This window comes from Euprymna scolopes, chromosome 33, assembly GCF_053919585.1.
Source record: "Euprymna scolopes isolate OS-2025 chromosome 33, ASM5391958v1, whole genome shotgun sequence".
NCBI classification, from domain to species: Eukaryota; Metazoa; Mollusca; class Cephalopoda; order Sepiida; family Sepiolidae; genus Euprymna; species Euprymna scolopes.
The window spans coordinates 10,043,691-10,065,784 of record NC_136514.1 but is presented as its reverse complement, the minus strand read 5'-3'; the positions used below and the strand labels follow the sequence as shown (position 1 = coordinate 10,065,784).

At 33.2% G+C, this 22,094-nt stretch overlaps 1 protein-coding gene across 23 annotated transcripts in view; it reads right to left on the bottom strand.

The window, feature by feature from the left end:
• LOC145258136 (poly(rC)-binding protein 3-like) overlaps positions 1-22,094 on the bottom strand; it is a 572,684-nt gene that overhangs the window by 338,984 nt on the left and 211,606 nt on the right. The gene's annotated exons all lie outside the window — the stretch shown is intronic.

Genomic DNA, 22,094 nt, shown 5'->3' with positions numbered 1-22,094 from the left:
ATCTGTTCTTTTTTTCCTACAGCTATTTTCTCACAGAAGAGATATTGCTAGTCTTTTCCCACTCTATTGTTATTTTCTTCAAAGTGCTCGATTGAGCTCCAATCTGGAGTCCCTTACTGTAAAAAATTCACGGTAAAACTCGTTTAGCTACAACCACTATAAATAATTCGCTTTCCTTCATCTGTATATCTAAATGTAAGCAGAACTTCTATGAGCAAACTTTTTTTTAACAATACCCATCTATGAAACACAATGCCACGAGTCTGCTTCCCAACTAACTTCAACATGGCTGTTTTCAAGTCTAATGTTCATAAATTCTTGTTGAGCTGTCTTTTTGAATAAGCAAATTCTACACAGTTTCAGCAATCGTCAGAAATCCTCACTTGGCTGTCGCACCATCCGCTTGACAAAATCATTCATCCTTATCCTTGAGTGGCCTTTGGGCCTTAATAAGCAGTGATTCATTAGTAGATAAAAGAAAGCATTTAAATTTTACACTAATTAAAAAGGTCTCTGATTAAATAGAAAGATAGATTACGTTTCTGAATTTTTGAGATGAGGATTGATTATTTGGAATATTTGGAATTTTTGGACTACTGCTCTCATCTTGAGTGTTATTTTCCACAACATTTCAGTCGATTTAACCTCAAACCTTCTTCAGGTGTATCTAGCATTTCAAGACAATGCATGGTGGAATGTTTTGACGCCATCGGTGCCAATATATTGGAGGCAGCAGACAACGACAAGGGAAGAATGGAGAGGAGAGTTACAGAGTGAGGGCAAACTGATACATTTTTCTTCACTGCCAAGCAGCCACACCCTTTCCACAAGCCTTCACTTATGTTACAACTGTAATACTGAAATCGAAAAGGTTGTCATTGCCAATAAACAAAATATTTTATAAACCAGCTGTGTGTGTGTTTTATTTCGATGCCAAGTGTATATATCGAGACAGTGATAAAAGTTTATTTTTAGAAATTATGTAGACTAAAAAGCAAATTGGACAACTAGACGTAGAGAATATATAACAGAGTTCGACAGAAAGATTCCCGAGTTCAGCAAACTATACCTGAGGAAGAGACTTAAATGTTAAAATAACAAGATGAAAAAAGTCATCCAGAGAATTTAAATGCTACAAACTTGTATGTTTTGCAAGTCGGTGAGATTTATCAAGAATGATAAAAGGCGAAATAATGCAGAAATTAGTCCGATTGAAACAACTCTTTCGTGTACTCAATGACCCAAACATTGCTCTTCAAAGAACACTCGCTCGTCAACTTCAAACATCAACATGACATCCTCCTTCATCTTCCCACCCAAACAACCAATGCGAATCTCTTCAAAGAACACCAAAGTATTCTTTGTCTTTTTTGATTCCACCTTACGTTGAACGCTTCTGATTACCATTTCGCGTTTGCATTTCACCGTGACACTATTGATGTGACAGAACCTCTAACACTGATAGCAGCAGCAGCAGCAGCTGCATAAAGATATATAAATGGCCAAGCCAGCAGTGCCAAGTGACGTCACAGCAGAAATCAAAGGACACAGGTGTTCGGGGAAGGTGTTAAGCTGTAACGAGAGAAGCATGTATTTGAGACACGTGTATGACGTCACAGTAGAGACGAAAAGTCACACGCGGCCGGAGAAGGAGAAAGTAACTTTAAATATCTCAGGGAAACAAACGTTTATACAATTCTGATTTTGTATTATAATAAACGCGAACCTTCTTCATGAAAACTACATTAATCGTCTAACTTTACGATTTTATAAAATCTGGCTTTGAATTTAGCCGCTCTGTAAACATCAAAAAGGGCGCCAAGCAAGGACATATGCTTTCAGTAATCCTATTCTGCATTGCACTAGCTGCTGTGATGCTTAAGACAGAAGAGATTTGCCAAAGTAATTTTTCTTTAGGTCGACAAATCCTCTCCAAGGTTTCCTATACTGATGACATCGCTCTTGTTAATGAATGCACACGGAAACTTAAAATTTTTGTTAATGTATAAGCAAAGAATGCAAAGGTGATAGGAGTAGAAATAAACCGAGAGAAACCTACACAAAAGGACCCATGAACGTATGCTCAACATCACCCCGGTGCTTTTAACTGGGCTGGGTGAAAAGGAACATTTCAATGACACATACAAGCCTTCTCCGTCTTGCAGACATTCTTACACACTAGCAAGAAGCAGGTAAATAGAAATGAATTGCTACTTAAATCTGTACACACACTGACAAGAACATGGTAAACCAACTCGCATACATACACAATGCCACACTGCCAAATACTCGCATACAGGTATTACTTACATATGCATATTCACACTCTGAATATCTTGACTTGTGAAAGATTAGAGAAAACAGAATATATGTCTACAGATAAGTCACAGTTTAACCTAAACATGGTTATTCACAGTATACCCATCAAACAGGTCACCCAATTCATTTATTTAGGGCATAAACTGACTTTCTCCAGTGATTACCAGACGACATTGAAACACAGAATCGGGCTGGGTTGGGTGGCTTTCCAAAAACACAGCACAATTCTGAAATCAAAAAAGGTGCCGATAACTGTTAAAGTAAAAGTTTATTTAATTTATGTTCTCCCAGTAGTTTTATATGGCGTTGATTATATCACATGGACTAAACAATTAACCAATCGCATTGAGGTGTTTTAAAATCACGTGACATCAACTGATTGCAAAAATCAAAATATCCACCCTCCGCCAAACTACTTCCCTACTCTCTCTATAAAATCAAAAGTGAAACCCTTAAACTTTGGGGGGAGGGGCATGTCAAACAATCAACCACTGGCCTGTCAAAGTTATGCTTTGAGGATATGTTAGAAGGCAAAAGAAGCAGAGGAAGGCCAAGGAGAAGATGGAGAGAAAATGTTTTTGATTGGACATCTCTCAAGAGTTGGGCCCCATCAACCAACTTGCCCTGGATCAGAAGGAATGGCGAAAAATAAGTCACGTGGGTTCGCAATCCACACTAAGCGAAAGATGCGACTCATGATGACCTTCTTAATATAAATGTTAGAATGTAGATATTTTTTCTGCAGCGATTGTGTAATATTCGAAAGAATAAAATTTTTAAAAATTAGACTTGCCTTCATCTTGACAAAAAAATATATACAAGACGATGACAGCTTGATGCTGATAGAATCTAAACAAAATAGAAATCAAAAGGTCCTCCTTCAATATTTATACACTAAAATTTCATTTTCAAAAAGAGTATGTAATAATACATCATCATATATATAGCCAGTAGAATTTAGTTTCCTAGAAGTACATCCAATGAAACAACATGTGCCTACCAAAAGAGTGCTCAATGAGTGAACAGAGCAGGTATATTAAATTTATTTATACAAACATTAATGGCTACATATGTGCATACATTTTTCTGTAATCGCCTGCGTTGGGGGATTACGTCTCCAGGCCAAGAATTACCATCGAAACTGATATTTCAACCAAATACATTTTCCTATTTCGTTTGTCAAGTTAGAATGTAACCTGGGTGGGAGTCATAAAACGGTGAGAGGACAAGTGAGGTCTTTGAAGATAATAAACATCTTTTTCATTTCCCTTTCCCCTTATCCAACCTATCTTTTGGTTTTTATGGCATAAGGTACTTGAGAATTTAGTTTTTTTGTCTTGGAGTCTGTAAATTAAGAACATTTGCTATGGTCACTAAGTACTGACCGGTGCCTTTCAATCTACATCCATCCACACACATACATGCAACACACACACAACACACACATACACAGACACACCCACACTCACGTTAATACATATATTCAAAAGCGAATCTATGCTGTTCGTTTTTATTTTACCCACACACACGTACTGAAACTAGGCAATAACTCTAAACTACGCAGGAATAAAGTTAAAATTAAAATATCATCATATATATATATACATATACACACACAAATATATATATGAGAGAAAGAGAGATCATCATATAATGGTTAGATCACTCTGACAGACATTAAAAACATTTTAAAATAAATGTTTAAATTTCAACAATATTTCTTGCGGTTAACGGTGGCCGAATGGATTTGGTCCTTGCTAATGGAGTCAGAGATGGCTTCGTTGCTGGGATCGAATCATTTGACCGGTGTTAATCATGATACCTTGCACTGATGATTCCCAAAAGGATGAAACACTAGTGTCTGTAGGTATTTAATAATCATTATAGTAAATAATTATTTATATATATATATATATATATATATATATATGTTTATGATTCCTATCTCTACTATTATATAAAAGTCACTTTGTGTGTGTGAGAGAGAGAGAGTTCTTTCCTCATAGGTTCCGAAATTGCTGAGCTTATCTTTTGCAAATTTTACACAAAATCTAATTTATATGTTTGGCAGTGTTCTTAGATACGTTTTGTACAGAAATTAATCAGAGAAGTATCAAAAATCGAAAAAAAAAAACCCGATCCTAAAAACACTCATTCTTTCTTAAAGACAAAAAAGAAGAATTTTTACAAGGGAATATTTTACATTACATCGACCAAGGGAGATAATAAAATCCGAGCAAATCATTTCTTCCTAAAAAAAAAAAACACAGATTTATTGTAATCTGGAGGTATAGCTCAGCGGTAAAGCATACAGATCGAATGATTTCCTGTTCAAGCCTGGGTGTACTTCATTTTATTTTATTTTTTTCTTATTAATGAGTTCAATTTACGATTAAAGAAGAGGTATTATTTAAAATCGATGCAAATCATTTATTCGTTTGCATATTTTAAAACTAAATATTAATCAGAAGTGACTTTTCTATGGCATTTATCATCAAGTCCAAATATCAACTGATGTGATATATAAGAATCAACAGAGGATTAATTCTATAATAATAACACACACAATCTGCATAAATTAAAATATCATGTTTAAGCGTATTGTGTGAAAGGGCAATGCCAGGCGTCCAGCTAATTTTTATAATAAAAAAGATTTATTCCCATATCCAACGTCTGTGCTCCCTACCTCTCAAAACCAAGATAAGGCTAAGTTCAAATTTCAGCATTATAAATTACCTAGATATCTTGCCCATTAAAAAAACAGGAAAAAAATTAGAGGCCGTTGACTTAGAATTAGTGTTTTATCATAAGTCTCTCATAAGTCAAGGTCATTGGTCACACAACTAGGATATTAAGACCATATGCTAAGATGTTGATCCTCTTCTGTCGAAGAGTTTCAAGTAGCACTAGTAATTTTTGCCAAATTAATTGTTGAATAGGGTTAAATTTGTGCTAATTTTTGCATTTGATATAGTGGAATACCCTGACACCTCCCTGAGAACGGATTACTCAGTCAAAAAAAATGGTAACAATCTGTAACCAGCGATGAGTAAGTGAATCTTGATATTGCGGCATTAAAGGTGTGAATGGAAACATAGCAACTGACAATTGCTCAACAGTACCTTTTGTTCATTAACTTGTTAGGTGAAAGTACAGGCTAGTTAAAAAGGCCAACTGCCAATTATTAAAACGTTAGCAAACAGTTAAAAATTCAGGAAAGAAACATAATTATATAATAATAACATAATCAGTAATCGTATTGTACTTTCAATCAAAAAAAAAGTACTTGTGCAGTTTAAGAACTGTGCTGAAATAAAAACCTTTTTAATTAGAAAGCCATTCTTAACATAAAAAGAGAGACTTTATAACTAATCTGTGTCTTTCCCTAACGATTTAACAAACAAAAGATACATTTTGCCGGTTATTGGTCACTGCTATCTCATTGGCTAAGCATTTCGACACTTTCTGATGGATAATGTAATCTAACCAAAAAATGTCTTGACCATCATACAATCAGGATATACATATTCTGCATAAGTACTTGCAAAACTGTAAACAAAATGTCATTTTGATAGTAGGTTAAACTGATCAAAACCTCGATTTTGTCAATAAGTGTGTTTGACTTTGGAATTCCCTCCTTGCTCCTCGTTTCCTCTACCATACCACCATAATGTGAACAAATATATTGCTGTCTAACTGTATTACATATATATATCTGATATATAAACGGCTGTCTGTTTGTCTCCATATTTTTAAACTATCTTCTCCGAAACTAAAAGTCACAGATCGGCGCTAGGATCCTCAAATGATTTGATTTTTTTACAGACCCTTCTTTTATGGGTCATTAACCGGTTAAAATAATTTTATGGGTCATTAACCGGTTAAAATAATTTTAAGGCATCAAAAATGGGTCAAAATTGAAAAAATCGTTATACATTTTGTACATTCATCTTAGTTTATTTTTTAATCAGCTCATATGCATGTCACGTTGGTAGAGTGGTAACGTCACCAGCTTTGAATGCTACAATTTTGCTTTTGGTTTCGATTTTAGCTGATGACACCCAAATGCGTTTTTTTTTTTTACTTTTGAAATCACGACTCTGTAATAATATGTACGCAACCTGGACAAATTAAAATATTTTACACTTGGGCAAAGCTGGCCGACCTCCTTCCCCACTGGTATATATATATATATATATATATATTTTCAAGGAAATTTTGTAATTCTGTAAATGAAAAATTTACAACAAATTTATTATCCGACAAGGAATTTGTCGGAAATTTTGACAGAATCTAATTGCAAATGTATATATATATATATATATATATATATATGATATTTTTGTTACATATGGTCGCTACAAACAGCCATCTGTTTCGGTTAATAAGACTTTGTCAGGTGACCCTGAACCATTCGACACTATAGAAAAAAAAACCTTATTAATTGAAACAGATGGCTGTTTGTAGCGACCAAATATAACTGTTTACCCTCGAAAAAATAATAAAAATATGTTGCTCTTGTTATCATGCACTATCTAACAACCTCGTTGTATTAATTAGTCCCTACTTTTGAACATCTCGAACCTGAACTAATATATTTTGTCTGTATTTTTTAATAATTTTTTTAATAATTTAATTAACCTCTTTTAAGGTTAATTAAATTATTAAAATTATTTATAAACAAACAGTAAATTACCAAAACATTTCTTAAAATATTAGGTTCATTAATTTTCAAGGGAGATAATTTAAACGAAATCTATCAGTTTTTAAAATTACAATAGATTTATATTCAAAACATGTAATGCATATCATATATATGTGTGTGTGTGTGTGTGTGTGTGTGTGTGTGTGTGTGTGTGTGTGTGTGTGTGTGCGTGTGTGCGTGTTGTATACATCGAAAAAGAATGATGTGAGTGAGATTAATCGCCGTCAGATGGTGGGTAGTTTTTTTGTATTTTGGGGGTTTTTTTTGGGCTTGAAATTAATATATGCAATATGAGTAAGAATATTCTGGGATGCTGACAAGCATTACCGACGAGGTAAGAATGCAGATGTGATGATGAGGGAGTAACACAATGATGAGGCCAAGAAACTTAAGAAGTACAGATGACAGCTGATTAAAAGCGTGGAATGCGAATCTCCCCTACCCTACATCATCTGAAAAAAAAAAAAAAAAAAATGGATGCTGTTTTTCTCTTTTGCATCTATGATGAAGACAACAGGCCTATCGTGCACAAAGTTCTTTCATAACTGTGGCTGGCGTCAAAGGATGTTTAATTGCTAAATAACAAAAAGAAACGAAAAAAAAAAAAACAGAAAAAGTAAAAACAAAACAAAAAACAAAACAAAAGGTTGTAAACTTATCAGTTGCAGTTACAGATTTATTTCAAACTAAGAAAATACCCGTCCCAGGACAGGTAAAATTACCCCCTCCGAATTGAACAGTTTTACACCAATTTCATATTCCTTCACAACAATTAAGATCAAGAGAGAATGATTGTAAACCTTATGTTTAGAATCCTTATTTCAATTTTGATTTAAAGTCCATTAAATGATTTTGATTTTAGAAACCGAAAATAGGTTTAACTAAGTGGGTTTAAGAAATCTTGCTTAACTGATGCCAAATTATTATAGGTCAAATTTTATGCAAAACTGAAACTTAAATGGGACGTGGTTTTCATATTCTACCTCTTAAAAATTCTTGAAAATACCCAAAATAAAACCCAAATCTGGGGAATATTTTTTAATTAATATCATTTCTTTTTTACTGTTTTATTTCATCACAAACAAGGCACAGTGCCACTTGAACATAAGTGACTACTATTTGGAACCAATTTGACAGGGACGCTATGTAGGGAGTTGAGCAGGAAGGTGTCTGTTCACATTGCACTTGAACTTCTGCGTGTCTGTACAGCGAAGGGAGCAGGGACCTGGGAAGGAATTCCAAAGTCTTACAGTTCGGAGAAAGAAACGATTAGAATAGAAGGCTTTCTGGCGTCTACGGATCTCTATAGTGTAGAGGTAGGATTTTACAGCTTGTCGAATTAGTTGGGTGGATTTATGTTGAGGGGGTCTGTTGAGTTCATTTGAGCACATTCCATTAAAATACTCGTAAATCAGGCAGAGATACAACATTTAAGCGATAGGACAGAGGTTGGAGGTTAGTTTATAGCATGTTCACAAAAAGTAAATATAGCCTACACTATCCACTCTTATGCTGTGTTACAAAATCCATAATGTGAACTTAATTCATTTCCATATGTATCCTATACATAGATTCAACTGGCACTCAATACATCACATTGAGCATATTGACCCGTGTTGAGCATGTTAAACGCAGGTTTATTATATTCAGTCTATTGAGTATGCTCAGCAAATCTTAATCATGATGAGAAGGTGCTGCTGCTGTCTTTTTTTACAAAAGGGTTATCACATATAAATACCAAGAGGCCACTCGAGGATAAGGGTTACTGCGTGTGTTGTAGTCATTTGGACAATAGCGTAATAATCGTTTGCGGTGGAAATTTGGTATTATTCACATAATTTTACGAGGACGGTTCAAAAAACTTGTTTATGTTGAATTTGAAGACGGTGATATTGTAGTCAGCTGGAAAGCAGACGAGCGGAAAAGAGTTCCTCAGCAAGGCAGTTCTAGGAAAGAAGCTTCGTTCATGGAATACGCGTTTAAGTTAAGGCACCGATATTCTCAATTATCCACTGATTTTTTTTATATATCATTAAAATTGCCTGTGTGTTCGGAGATGTGTGTTGAGCAAAAAAGGAAAAAAAAAATGTAGTAGGCAGGCAGGCTCGAACCCATGACGTGAAGGTGGAAAAGAAATGAAAGAAAATCTGCTGTCTTACCACTACTCCATGACACGACCGTAAATTCGGAATGTTAAAACTAATCCAATTGATTCGATGATTTGCAAAAATGGCTCACAAAAAATCAACCCCTCTTTGGAGAAAACTGCCCAGTTGAGGGTGAAGGAATTAATGTTTTTGGATAATTTTTCGATATTTGCGGTCAGAGATGTCAAGTTTCAAAATGATACCAATTTCGTGAAAATCTGTCGCCTCTGTGGAAATTTTTAGGCAGACATACATACATACATACATTTAAACAGACAGGTGAGATTTATATTATAGATTACTAGCTGTCCCCAACCAACATTGCCCAGAATGCAATGGAGTCATTCTAGTTTTTAATTTTTATTTATTTGCACATTTTTAAAAAGTAAGGTAGACAACTACTGTTATATTATCCAATTCAAAGGGAGTTACCTCCCTCCTCCCCTTACCGATGTTTACTTTTAGGTGATTATTTAAAAATAAATGTTATCTATTAGTGGTTGTCTAGGCTCAGAATTATTCGATTCATGAATTTCAAGATTGAAAAATAAATAAAATAAAAATATAACTTAGATCAATGAAAGCAGAAAGTACACGTGCCTAATATATATTTTCTTCGCCTCACATTAAATAAGGTTTCCCATCCGAGGGGATAAGATTACCAAGAGTCATATGCTACTTTGTGGTGGCTCTCATCTTTTAAACTCTGTACTATTGCATGGTAGGTATAAAGCAGATATATGCTAATTAAACTGGCCGCTTTTGAAGTTGCTGGCACCAACGATCATCAAACACTTGCTTTATTTGTCTTGACCCTCCATCAAGAATCTCAAGTCAACTTTATGTAAAAAATTACATGTATTAGGTTGGTGCAAAAATAATGCCGTTTTTTACATTCAATAATATATATATATATATATATATATATATATATATATATATATATATATAAACGACATTATTTTTGGACCAACCAAATACATTAAAGTATTTATGCATGCGTTTAAATCTAATATATATATATTTCGTATCAACGACCCAGTAACTTCATCAAACTTGACAGGTTACCTTTCTGGAAAGTCTGATGAAGTTACAAAACATGCGTAACTAAGCTGATAAAACGGTTATATATATAACCGTTTTAGTGCACGGCTGCATGTATGTTCACATATGCGAGGATGTTCGTGGGATGCGTGGGTGTCCAATTCAAAGTTTTATGAAAGACTTGGTTTTGAATAGAGGCCACACAAGTTGTTCACCATTCCAAGTCAAAAAAATGTTGGAGGGGTCATATTCAAATAGATCTTACTCTTATTGGCTATACCCGTCCCCCTCCTCCTGCTGCTAACCCTAACCCGCCTTACACTCATGTTTCCATCATTCACACAGAAGAAGATCGGTCGAAAATTATGTGCTTTTGAAAGAAACCCTCTTGTTTATTTCAAAAGACTTTGTATTCCTACACGTCAACACATAGGAAATAAATACAGAAAAGATATAAACATTTATATATTTTTCACATTGATTTTTTATTCATATATATATATTATATATGCATATATATATATGAAATAAAATGGAGGTGGAAGGACCTGGATACTCAATGTTTCGCCCGATTTATGCGGGCTTCTTCAAGAGGGATGGTCATTATATATATATATATATATATATATATATATATATTTCGTATCAACGACCCAGTAACTTCATCAAACTTGACAGGTCAATGACCATCCCTCTTGAAGAAGCCCGCATAAATCGGGCGAAACATTGAGTATCCAGGTCCTTCCACCTCCATTTTATTTCATATCGTCGGATTTAATCCAGCTCAACAATCATATATATATATATATATATATATTAGTGATGAGACGATTCAAATATTTTCCCAGATTCCGATACAATTACCGATTCCAATTCTTTAGAAATCTTTAAATATTTAGCTAGAAAGTTATATTTTCACAATCACCGTAAAAACACGTTAAATGTGCAAATATTTTCTCAAACATAACGATACATTTGTGTGGTGGTGATCTATAGATTAACTGGTCGTTTAAAATCAATAAATATTTATTATTTTATTATTACTGCCAGCAGTAAAAATAAAAAATGTATATAATTAAAAGAATCGCTTACGGCATCAGAAAATAGGCACATTCAATACCAATTCCGATATTTCAAAAAAGTTCTGATTTTCCCGACTCCTATTCCATTTAATCAACACTAACATATATATAACGTATATTTCGGAGTATAAGGCGACCATCAGATTAAACAAGGTACAAAATTGGAGCACATTTAATTATTTTATCATATATCGGTTGTATAAGACGACCGTTAAATCACGAACCCATATTTGCTGAGCCTGCAACATCCGGTATCTTATGAAATATTGGTTTTTAGAAATGATTTTTTTAACTTTAAGGGTCGTCTTACACGCCGAAATATATGGTATATATATATATATATATATATATATATATATATATATATATGTGTGTTATTTTTTGTAATTTTAACAATCTTTCTCAGAATATTTGACAATGCAGAAAATTTACAATCAACCTTTATTAGTTTATAACCTTGTGTGTGTGTGTGTGTGTAAATATATATGGGGGGGGGCCTCAAAAATGAACTCACAATTTAACTGTTTCAACGATGTCAGGACAATAATGGTCATCAATTTGAACATTTGTGAACATGATTCTTCTGCTTCCCCAACTGTACTGACATGCAGAAGTTCAAGTGTAATGTGAAGAGACATCTTGCTGCTCATCTCCCTTCAAAATATCCCTGCAACTTATGTCCCCGACAGTAGCCCTCTATTTCAAAGTGACGCTCTGCACCTTGTTTGGGGGGGAAATTGAATAATAAAAAAATAAATAAAAACATTTGTTTTCTGTATTCAAAACTATTTCATTTCCCTCTATGTTCTAAAACAAACGTTTTATCGGCATTTGAAGTGTGAGTACATCTGTACAGTTTAGACACATTTTGCATATATATATATATATATGCAATATATATATATATATATATATATATATATATATATATATATATATATATATAAAATAAGACTACAAATTTAAGACTAAAATTTTCACATGAATTTATTGTTTAACAGGATACTCAAATAAAATATATTGAAATTTCTCAGGATACTCAAATAAAATATATTGAAATTTCTTTAATCTGTGGGGATATATATATATATATATATATATATATATATATATATATATATATATATATATATATATATATATATATATATATAGTAGCTTCCTTCAGCCTTAACAGACTATGGATACCCAGAGAGTGCTCATACGTGGAATTTTTGTGGCAAGAGTTGCACAATCACCAAACACACCTATCCTGAGTCGGCGTTGTTAAGTACCAGTGGCAAGTTGAGGTTCAGAATGACTGGAAATAATGCCGAGATAAGCAGAGAGCACATACAGTGCCTAGAATTTCCAAATGGCCACCCACCTGGTACTAGCTTAATTTCAGTGATATGACGAGGACTGGTGTATCGTGAGTATGCCATATATAAATAAAAGAGAGAGAGAGAGAGAGAGAGAGAGAGAGAGAGAGAGAGAGAGAGAGAGAGAGAGAGCGTGCGCGAAGAAGAAAGAAAGAACACCCAATACTTTATTTAATTCCTTTTCTGAGACTTCCGATGAATAACGTCAAAGAAAAAATTTTTGTTTTATTCCGCTGGAATTTACCCACGTGGTATTGCCTTTCCTGAATGAATCGCATTTGCACGTCCATTCTTATTGACGAAAGTGTTGAAAACTTCTATTTCAGTAGCCTCATAATGATTTCATCTTTTTAATCATTTATAATAGAATTCATAGACTCGAAATAATAATAAAAAAAATAAAATAATAATAATAAAAATAATAAAAATATAATAATGATTATTATAATAAAAATAATAATAATAATAATAATTATAATAAAAAAAATAATAATAATAATTATAATAATAAAAATAATAATAATAATAATAATGATAATAATAATAATCGATTAACACTTATATTGATGGTAATCAGCAGAACGGCATTAAAATAAATTTCTTACAGTATTCTCCCTTTGATGAATATATATTGATGACATGTGTGAATATGTAATTAAAACAATAATATATATATATATATATATATATATATATATATATATATAGTGGTGTATGTATGCATATATATATATATATACATTATAACTGAACAACAGAAAAATATTTTATATTAGATTTTATCATTTTCTACATTTTGTAAATTTTCCAAGTTCATTTTCATCATTTTATATTCTTTGTATATTGCATAAATATGCATTCTTGTATGTATACATGTTTATATATATATATATATATATATATATATATATATATATATATATGTGTGTGTGTGTGTGTGTGTGTGTGTGTGTGTATTCGAGTTTTCAAAGATAATTCATGGCCTGGAGACGTAATCTCCCTTAGCACGGATGATTACAGAAACATGTATGCACATATGTGGCCATTAATGTTTGTATAAATAAACTTAATATATATATATACTTATACATGCACATATATTCATATATATATGTATATATTTATATTCACATATGTACATATATATGGATATATATATATCTATATAGATATTCATATATGTGTGTGTGTACCCTTATATAAACATAGATATTCATATATGTGTGTGTGTACTCTTATATAAACATATAGATATTCATATATGTGTGTGTGTGTACTCTTATATAACATATAAACATATAGATATACATATCTTTACATATACAAAAAATGTAAACTGATGAAAATAGATAATTGCGGAATATATATATGTGTGTGTGTGTGTGTGTGTGTGTGTGTGTGTGTGTGTGTGTGTGTGTGTGTGTGATGAAGAGGTTAGATGCACAGAAACACGAGAAATAGTCACACATTTTAATGACTAATCATTTTATCAGTAGTTTCAAATATTTCCAAATGACTTTCTAATCGTCCAGGTGAAAAGTGAACCATACCTTACAATTTTCTTGACTATTAAGAATAAATTCAAAATGCACAGTGAACAATTTGTGAACGCCAAAATTTTTAACGTGATTTTGTAAGCTTTCAAACTGTTGATTAGAAAAAATATTTTGTATAATTTCAAGTTTATAAACAAAAGACAAGTTCCTATTTGTGCTTCCCCGAGGACAGTGTTAGATGCAAGGTCCGTTTTTTAAGGTAGGGAAAATCCAGCTCCCTCAAGAGAGGCAATCTGGACAGGGGCAAAAATTAGAATAGTCTTGGTCTTCAAGAACTTCTTTTACACTGATCGTGGACAAAACAGATACTATCCTTTGATCACAGCCAGTCCATATTTATATGCCTCTCTGCGAGAGCAGATTTAGATATAAAGTCGTTTTTTTTTTTTTTAATCTAAGTAAAATGTAGCTCGCTCATAAGGGGCACTCTGTAGTAAGACAAAAAATAAAAAGTATCTCTGTCGGGAAGGATCTCTTTTTCGCTAAACAAGTACAGATGAGACGAAGTGTAATATCAGAACAGATATTACACTTTGTTCCTAACCGAAAGAGCAGTTAAAGTTCCAAATTATTTTCCTCCCCAAGAGAGCAAAGTTAGATAGAACATCGGTTTTTAATGTGAGGGGACATCCACCCCACAGAAGAGACACTTTGGATTGGAGGGATTTTAGTTTTCTCCCACTGCAAGTACTGAGACGCCAGGGTTGAAAAGTAGGGACCGAGAAGTCAGTGCACACCCGAGGAGGGAAACGCTAACCTGCAAAAAGTGCCTGGGCAGCCCCGTTGGCATTCCCCTCCTAAGGCGATTAGCAATAAACTAACTCCTTATCAAAGAGAGAAGGCAAAACCTGGGAGGGTGGACCGCCTAAGACTATGCAGAATCAGCATTACACTGCAATCAATTGGGACCAGATCATTACGGGAATTCTCTAATCTCTGTTGATTTTGTTGGGGCTGAAAAACTAACTCAGTTTGGAAGCAATTCTCTTCATTAGCCGAGTAAAAAAGATAAATAGTATCAGAACATATACTACACTTTGCTCCTAGCTGAAAGACTAAGGAATGTGAAATCATAGAAAAAAAAAACGATTGCAGATTTTTTTCTAGATTGGACGCATTCTGTTTAAGAAAAACACGACGTATCCTGAAAACCAAAAAGAAGTTTACAATTGTAGGAAAGCAATAATTTCCAGCAATATTATGAAAATAAAAATTCAATTAAAAAAAAAAAAAATGAGGTCACACAAAACCTGATTGGAAACTTACAAGTTCTAGCAGAGCTATAAAAACGAATCCGTATATAAAAAAATAATAATAATAAAAAAAAACAACTTCTATGCCAGGGGGTCCGTCGTTGAAGTAAAACGCTTGTGCGTGTACCCTGTTGCGTAAGAAGATTCAACACTGTGCCCTTACCCCCTTTGTGGAAAACTATAATCACACACAGACACGCGAGATGACTAGCTACATCAAGTGATAAAAAAAAAAAGAAAAAAAAAACGGACAAAAATGGTGACATGAATTTCCAAAGTGCTGCAGTTGCATTACATTCTTTGGCACGAAAGAAATACGGTCTACGCACGCAGGCAGCGGTGTAGAAAGTATTATTGCAATGCACCGGTACGGATGCCTCGATTCAAAGTGCTGCCAATCCATCCTGAACAGAACAACACTATATGAGCAGGAATGGGTAACTGCCTGTCATACCTTACCTTCTTTTATGATCGCCGATTTGGTCTTTTTTATAGCTTTGCATACACCCGCACTATCTTGCACACCCCTCACTCACACACACACACACACACACACATTTTTAGGCAGAAACCATTCTTATATATTGTTAAACCAAATCTTCAGCACCGTTCAGTAGTTAAAGATCCCCCCCCCAAAAAAAAAAAAAATTGAATATTAGTTTGGATGATCATTCAATCCATTTTACAACAAATATTGGTGGACACTTTCTTTAAAATTAAAATGAAATAAAAAAAATAAAATAAAGTTAAAACTAAAATAAAATTAAAAATAATATAAAATAAAATAAAAAAATAACCTAAATTAAAATAAAATTACAGTAAAAAATTAAAAAATTAAAATAAAATTAAATTAAAAATCAAATTAATAAAATAAAATAAAATAAAAAATATAATCAAATAAAAAATTAAATTAAATTAAATTAAAACAATGAATTAAAATCAAATTAAAAGAAAAAGAAAATTTAATTGAGAAAAAAATTACAAATTAAATTAAGTTGAAAATAAAATTAAATAAAAAACATAATTAAATTGAAAATAAAATTAAAAATATTAAATTAAAAATAAAATTAAATTAAAAATATAAATTAAATTAAAAATAAAATTAACTTAAAAATAAAATTAAATTAAAAATTTAATTAAATATAAATTTACAAAATTAAATTAAAAATGAAATTATTAATTTAAATCAAATAAAATAAAAATGCGACATAATAAAAAGATTAAATTGAAAAGATTTTTTTAATGAAATTTTATTAAGAATTAAGTTAAATTTAAAACAAAATAAAATTAAATATAAAATAAAATAAAAATTAAATTTAAGATTAAATTAAATTAAAAATAAAATAAAATATAACTTAAATATTAAAATGAATGAAATATAAAATGAAATTAAATTGTAAATAAAATAATAAGTAAAAAAAAAAAACTAAATTTAAAATAAAACACTTATTCTATTTTATGAACACATCACATATTCTGAATCACAAAAACATTTTCACGTCATGATTACACTACATTTTTTTTTTTAAATTCTAACGCCTGGTTTACTTGAACAAATTTTTTTTCAGAATATAAACGCACCAAATTTTTTCAAATATTGCACTTGTATACTATTTATTCAAATCAAGATGATAAGGATGATGATGATGATGAGGAGGAGGAGGAGGAGGAGACTGATGGTGACGGAGAAGAAGACTGATGTTGAAGGAGGAAGTGGAAACAAAGATGTACACTGGGGTGCTTTAGAAAAAAAAAACCCTGAGATTCTTATTACACAAAGGGCGGTTGTTTGCATGTAAGTAGCTGCAGCAAAAAATCGAAAACTATAAAACTAACAAGTATAAAGTTGGTCCTTTTTTTTATCTGGAGCATTGGCCTGGGTCAATAATATCTAAAATTTAGAAAAAAGAATTCTTTCGGTATCAATCGGGCCAGGTTTTGTCAGGAGAAGGAGGTGGGGTTGGTTTTTCAGCTATTTCCAATGTTATCTTTTTATTTTACACAGGAATCACAACTTATCAAGGCCCGGAGGCCACTCGAGGATAAGTATTAATAGGTATACATCAGTCAATGTGATAATAGCGTAGTAAACATAAGTAATAACAATTTTGTAAATTGGATTACTTAGGGGACGGTTAATCAAGAACTTGTTTATGTTAGACTTGAAGACAATCAGATTGTAGTCAACTGGAAAGTAGGAAATCGGAAGAGAGTTCCACAGGCGTTCAGCTCTAAGAAAGAAACTTTGTTCATGGAATCTACGTTTAGGTTTAGGCACAGATAAAGAGTGGGGGGAATTATTGATAGTGTTTACAGCTAGACGAGTGTTTCTTGTGAAAGTTTGGCGAGGGGGGACCATAGATTGAAGCTCAGACGAGCACTTGCCATGCTGTTCTATAAATGATAGATGAATGATTTACTTTTTCAGTAGAGAGGAATGGGCAGATGTGAAAGAGGGTTGGGAAGAGGAAAGTGTAAAAAAACAAGGAAGGGGGAAAGAGAGGAAGATAGAGGAATTGAAATAGGTAGAGAGATAGAAGTTCTAATGTAAAGATGCGGTGCTTTTTTAACTTCTATTTTGTGTGTTTTTTTTTGGTCCGGTCAACGCCGGGTATACTGCTAGCTTAATCTAAATACACATCTATAAATAGTTGGCCTTAACATAAAAAAAGTTGTTTTGTTGTTTAAGTTTTACCTGGGATCAGTTCCAGATGCTAATTACTTCAATCTATTTGATAGCGTCTATTATTACTAATATGTATACAGCTTATCTTGGTGCAGTACAAAGTTACAAATGTTCTGACTTCTAGATTATCCTTTCAACTAGTGGTATTCCTCCAAAGGAAGAAGTTTCATGGGAATATCAAATTTACAATCACATGTATATCCTTGTCAAGGGAAATGATGACATTAGATTTTTATTTTTTTTATTTTTGCAATTCTTGCAGGGAAATGTGGACGCCCTCCTACATACAGCACCTAATGGCCACCCATCTGGTACTGACCAGGTTCAACGTTGCTTAACTTTAGTGATCTAATGAAAACTGGTGTGTCACCATGATCATGCTATCCTTTTAACTTTTATATCATACTAGCCGTCCCACCCCGATGTTGCCTGGGATTATTTATACCTTCATTTTTGGTTCATGTCGATTATAAAGATAAAACAATCTTCAGTAACTTGAAGAATCCAAATAATACAAATTCATTGTTAAACAGATTGAAAATTTATATAATTCTATCAATTTCCCCCACTCTTTATCTGTGCTTAAACTTAAACGCAGATTCCATGAACAAAGCTTCTTTCTTAGAACTGCACGCCTGTGGAACTATTCCGTTTCCCTGCATTCCAACTAACTACAATATGGTCGTCTTCAAGTCCAATGTAAACAAGTTCTTGATGAGCCGTCTCTTAAGTAATCCAATTTACCAAATTTCCACAACTAACGATTACTACGGTATTGTCCCAGTGACTACTGTACACTCATTAACCTTTATCCTCGAGTTGCCTCCGGGCCTTGATAAGTAGTGATTCCTTTGTAAAAAAAAAAAAATTCACTGACTAAGTAAAATCAAATATCGATTTGTTAGATGCAATTCTATAGTGGTCTAATTACCAAAATCAAACTGGCGTTTCCTTATTCTTCAATAAGTTTGGTTTTCCTCCAGCCACAAAACCCGTGTCGACTTTCTATGGTTTCATGGAGCAAAATTTCATTCATTGCTCCATTCTTCAAAATGAAAATGTAGAGAGCAAACAGTAATTGTCTGTATTTTTGAGATGAGGTGTTTTTATTGATTGAGATTGTTGGACTGACTTCCTCATCTTGGTTGTTATAGACAACGTTTCGGCCGTTTTGTCCTCCGGCCTTCGTCAGGTGTTTTGTATCGAACTGGGGAACCGTTTGTTAGGAGTCTCGAACCCAACCCTTTATTATTATTACAGGGGTCCTAGAGACATATGGCCGAGTGGTTCTAGACGTTGTATCAAAGTTTACAGTTACCCAAAGGTGCTGAGTTCAATCCTGAACAAAGGCAGTGAAAAGTAACATTCAAAACAGAGAATTAGCAACTATATCCCAGAGCCTAGCTGGAGTCCGAACACGGTACCCCCGTAATAATAATAAAGGGTTGGGTTCGAGACTCCTAACAAACGGTTCCCCAGTCCGATACAAAACACCTGATGAAGGCCGGAGGGCAAAACGGCCGAAACGTTGTGTCTATAACAACCAAGATGAGGAAGTCAGTCCAACAATCTCAATCAATAGAGAGTAGACATTTATCTTTTGATCTGCGGAAATTGAACTTATGAAAGCTACAGTTGAAACATGTCCCAAATGTGCTTTCTTTTTTTTTTTTTTTTTTTTTTTACATGGAAGTAACCACCTATCAAGGCCCGGAGGTCACTCAGGGATAAGGGTTATTGTGTATATAGTCATCAATGGGACAATACCGTAGTAATCATTAGTAATGGAGATTTGATAAAGTGTCTTACTTAAGGGGGCGGTTTATCAGGAATTTGTTTATGTTGAACTTGAAGACATCCAAGTTTTAGTCAGGTGGGAAACAGGCAAACAGAAGAGAGTTCCACAGGCATGCACTTCTAAGAAAGAAGTTTTGTTCATAGAACCTACGTTTTGATTTAAGCACAGATAAAGAGTGGGGAAAATTACTGACAGTGGTTTCAGCTGTACCTGTGGCATATTGAGTGTTGCATAAAAGGAATTTTGTCTGAGCGTAAGTTTGTTCCCTATGAACTCCTAAACAGCTGGGCCGATTTTTATAAAATTTCACACAAAAGTACTTTATGTGACTGGCAGTGTTCTTAGATAGGTTTTGTATTGAAATGTCTTCAATAAATATCGATAATCAATAATCAAAATACTCTGAATAAAGAAGAAACAGGCCATTTTGACCAAAGTTAACACCTTACACAGCTTAACATCACAAGTGCATTTGAGAAGTTTTATTACCCCACAAGCTAAAAAGACCGACATATAAAATCAACAGTAGGTTCTCTACAGTGCAATGTAGACTACAATATATTGTGAACTGAGTCACTGTGAAAGGCATGTGAAACTTCCTCCAGGTGCACCACGATGGGTTCCCAACTAAAGCAGGCAATCGATCAATTTGATTGAAAACTGGTCGATTTCACTGATTTGGATGACAAAGATATAGGAGTGTGAAATTTTTTCTTTCATTGGATCATTTCGATTATCGATACTTATCGAAGACATTTCGATACAAAACCTACCAAAGAACACTGCCGGTCACATAAAGTACTTTCATGTGAAAATTCATAAAAAAATCAATTCAACTATTTATGAATCCATAGGAAACGAACTCGCACACAGATACACACACAGACACACTGACATACGCACACACACATACACAGACATACACATACACACAGACATACACACATGCACAAACACAGACACACACATGCAAAGTTCCTTTTATATAAAGATAGTTTTATTTATATGTAGTTTGGTTTAGTTTTATACGAAAGGGGCGAATTAGACATTAATTAATAAAACATATCCTCGAAAAACCCGCTTAGCAAAAAAATCACATCCCTTCACTGATGAGGTCCCTAAATGTCAGAAAGCTTTCTATACTAATAGCTAGACTTTGGAATTCCCTTCCTGTTACCTGCTTCCCTGGCTGCACTGATATGCAGAAGTTTAAATCCAATGTAAACCAATAACTTAATCTTTCCTAGGCATGGCCCCAAATAGTAGCCCTTTACATTCAAGTGCCTTGTTAGGGATGAACGTGACTAAAAACAAAAAGAAGAAAAACATTTAAGAAAATTTTTTTTTTTTTAATATTTCAAAGATTTTTTAGGGTGCATAAAATGTGAATTTGTTCCCATTTGAAGATTCAAATATAGCATGCACCTCTTTTGTTAGCCGTGACTAGGTAAAAGTCCTAAGTAATTTGCAATTGTATTTTTGAGTGTCGCCTGCACTGAGAATTGAACCTTCAATTTCGAGAAGAGTAACAGATGCGTGGCACAGTGGATAAAGTACTTGATAAATTCAGTTTTAAGTTACTATCTTTTGAAGGTTGAAGATTCAATCCCCAGAATGGGCGAAACTAGGACTTCTACTCAGTCATGGCTGTCGGAATGAGAGCATGCATGGATTAAATAATGTGTGCTGTTCGAAATTTTGTGTAGATTCCTGAGTTTGACTGAAAGATTACCGAATGTAAGAAAAAGGTTCTCGAGTTGGACAGACACACCTGATATCAAAACATTGTGAGAATAACACTCAAGATGAGAAAAGTTAATCCGAATAATCCAAATAATAAAATACTTTCTAGTAAGGGAATTAATTTTACCCATCCTAGAACGAGTATTCTCCTAGTATATATATATATATATATATATATATATATATATATATATATATATATATATATATATATATAGAGAGAGAGAGAGAGAGAGAGAGAGATAATATAAAGCTGAACGTCTGTGTGTGTGTGTGTCTGGTCACGAATAGGCTCCTATATGGTTGACTATTATAGAAAACTGATCACATATAATGATAGAATATGTCTCGAGACACAGGAATGGGTATGTTTGATCCTGCAGAATGGTGGTCCATTAAA